Genomic DNA, 3,398 nt, shown 5'->3' with positions numbered 1-3,398 from the left:
GGGGGGATGTGTTTCAGAGCTTGGTGTGCAGCAGGTTTCAGGGGCTGATTTCTGGATGCTGAACAATGGTTACCAGCGAGGGAGAAGCGTGTGCGCGTGTATTAGCTGTGCGTTACATCCGCAGCCGTACATTCACACAGCGACCATGACATCACTAGCTTTTCTTTTCTTTTTCTCCTTTGGGGCGGAGGGGGCCACTTCAAAGCTTTCTTCAGTTCAGTACGATATTTCCTTAACTCTGAAACCATGAAGGTAAAAATGTTTGGGTTTGTTTTTTTTTTTTAAGGAGAAAAAGTTGGTTAGTAGCAGGGCACATACGTTACAGTTGAGGGGCTTTAGAGATGGAATGGTTTAACTCTTGTCATACACAAAATTAGATTTGTTTATTTAAAAAAAAATCATTAAAAATAGTATGTAGTAGTTTTTAATTGGGTGCTTGTGATCCTGTGTTTGGTTGACAGTTAAATTTTCTGAATTCTTCAGAAAGCTCAACTGTGATGTAAAAGATGAAAATTTTAGGGGCACTACATAAAAATTATTTCATCCAGTGATAAAGGAATATGGAAAATAATACTGAATGTTAATAAAAAAGAGATAATGTGTTTTGACACAGTGGCTCCATGTTCGTTCTCAGAAGTCCATGAGGCTTTTTTTCTCCTATTAATATATATTACAGAAAGTACAACTACCCGTCAGCCAATCGTGTGTATTTGCCCATAATTATACATAGAAAAGAGAAACATATTTAAGAATTTTAGAAAGCATTGCATTTTCGCTAGAATTTTGTGGGAATCTTGAGTTTTCTGCTGTTTTCTTTTCTAACTCTGCCAAGCTTGCTGAGAGAACCACTTGATCCAGGAGGAGGATTTCTGTCACTTCAGTACTCTGTAATACCTTTGCCTGGGTCGCTTAGTTAATTTATTTGCCTTTTCTTGTATAAAACAACGGATAAAATTCTGTAGAATTAATCTAAAATGAATTAATCTAAAAGGACAGCGATTTAGGTGTTTTTTCTTTCGCTGCATGTTGTTGCATGCACAGGTTTTACATGGCTGGTGGTGAGATCTTGTAAGCGTTTTACCTTTAGAGGAATTCTTTTTATTGAGACTGGGGGTGAAAGGCCTGACAGAGCTGTATAACTGTGCCTGTTTCTTTTCTTCCAAAATATTTGCAAGGTGTTTTCAGTTCTGATGTGCATTTAACATCACATTTTAGGGAAACTTTGTTGAATTTATTGAAGAAATAATTGATCTGGACTTAATTTCATCGCTCAGTTGTTTTGTGGCAGTGTGTATTGTTTTTAGCACATTAAAAATGAAAATGTTTTTTAGAGCTTTGTTATTTTTTAAGCTATTTAATACACATTAGCTAGATATGTTGTGTATCGATATTGAGCACAGTCCGCTATAATTTGTGAAAACTGTATTTTAAAAAGCTGTCCTGAAAACTTGGCGTCGTATATTAAGGCATGTTAGTTTTTTAATAATGCTGTTATTACTGAAATCGCCAAATACAAGTGGGTGTAGGGGTGCATGATAATTTTTTTTTTTATTTCTTGCAGTTTTTTAACAGCTTCACATTTGACTTTTTACTGTACACAGAAGCAAGAGATACCCTAAGAAAATCAGTGGAGCTATTCCTCCTGCAGTATATGTCTGTCTAGTGCTGAAATACGCGATTTATATGCAAGAACTAAGCTGTTTATGTTGTGGTGTTTTAGAGAATGCTAGACAGAAAGTAAAATTGCATTACTAGGCATTCATTCAAAGCACATAAGTAAGGTCTATCAGGGCAGTTATAAGCACCCTTTTGCTTATATTCATTTCTCCGTTCCCATCTTTTCTGAATTTTTGTTCCTGTGTTATTGCTCTGTATCTCTCCCTTCTCCACCCCCTTTACGTTCAGGACTGTTTCCTGAACACCTGCTCAGGTTTCACCAGTCTCCTTGCTTAGAGGTTGTGTAGCCAGCAGACCTTGTACTGGTACTGCTTAAAACAGTCTTTTTCAGTTTTTAGTCTGATATATGCCAAGTCTTTCTGGTTTTTGCCTTGTTAGATATGAACGAAGGCTCTCCTGCTCTACAAAGATAATATCTGCCTAGTTATTAAAGTATGCAAAGAAATGATTTGTCGCATTGGGGAAGAAACTGTGCCTCTCCTTTTGTAATGGAAGAAATAGATCTGGGCACCGTGGTGCCTGAAACTCTGAGAGTCTGAGCACTACCCTGTCCTCCTCGTATGGGGAAATCCACCTGTTGATTAAATAATCTGTAATTTTGAGATATGGTGTAAGGCTTGGCTGGATGCATTCAGGCCGCAGTTTCTGGGCTACAGGCTGGAGTAACTCCCGTGTCCAAATTCATATGCCAAGATCAGGCAGAGCAGATGCAGCAGGGTGCTTTCTCTTTTATCAATAAAGCATTAAGAGAATGAGTGAGGTAAAATCTAACTGGCATCAATGTAATTCCAAGTGATGCTCAAGGATCTCAAAATGCACAGCTGTGTCTAAGCAAGAGCTTGTCGGGGTCTGACCTGACCTAAGAGTAACACCACATGGTCCAAGGATGCAGCACTTGTATTTAAAACCTCAAGTTTCTTTTTCTTTTTCTTTTTCTTTTTCTTTTTCTTTTTCTTTTTCTTTTTCTTTTTCTTTTTCTTTTTCTTTTTCTTTTTCTTTTTCTTTTTCTTTTTCTTTTTCTTTTTCTTTTTCTTTTTCTTTTTCTTTTTCTTTTTCTTTTTCTTTTTCTTTTTCTTTTTCTTTTTCTTTCTTCAAAAAACACCCTAAATACTGTAGCAGTAAGATTACAGTCTACAACAGCTTTGAAAGCAAAGTGTGAGCACACTTAATACTAACGTTTTTCTACTAGTGTTTTTAATTCTCCTGCATAAGAACTAACAGGCAGTAATTAGATAGCTAAAGCCCCAGTTCTTTCCCTTTTACGCTAGAGGATTTGGCGTATGCTAATTGTCACCAGATCATTTCACATAATTGCCTTTTGGCGAAATTAAGTGGAAATTTCCTGAACATCTTAAATCCTCTCTTCCCCACCCCCCTCCCCTCAGTACCTCCGCTCCCTTGCAGGAAGGATGCCGAAAATGTCAAGCACGGTGGCTTAGTGCTCCAGTGTGCAGAGGGCACTTCATTATAGTGAAAAGAGGGAGAAAAAAAAGAAAACTATTATTTTCTTGAATGAATTGCTGGACACTTAAAGCCAGGAAGCTGATCTTGTTGTTTTGTCTGAGAGATTGCTAATAGAGCACTTATTTTGTTGTTGTTTTTTTGGAAAGCTGGCAGTTCTTGCAGGAGCAGGTAGGCACTGACTGACCTGGGAAGTGGTCAGGGAGGGAGGGGGAAGAAGCAGAAGGATGCAAAAGTATGTTCTCCCCATGCCCCCCCCC

General features: G+C 37.9%; 1 protein-coding gene across 1 annotated transcript in view; it reads left to right on the top strand.

The window, feature by feature from the left end:
* The window catches only part of TCF7L2 (transcription factor 7 like 2), a 36,628-nt gene that overhangs the window by 591 nt on the left and 32,639 nt on the right, over positions 1-3,398 (top strand). The gene's annotated exons all lie outside the window — the stretch shown is intronic.

Source organism: Antrostomus carolinensis, unplaced genomic scaffold (genome assembly GCF_000700745.2).
Source record: "Antrostomus carolinensis isolate BGI_N321 unplaced genomic scaffold, ASM70074v2 scaffold1097, whole genome shotgun sequence".
Taxonomy (NCBI): domain Eukaryota; kingdom Metazoa; phylum Chordata; class Aves; order Caprimulgiformes; family Caprimulgidae; genus Antrostomus; species Antrostomus carolinensis.
This window is presented reverse-complemented; position numbering and strand designations above follow the sequence as displayed.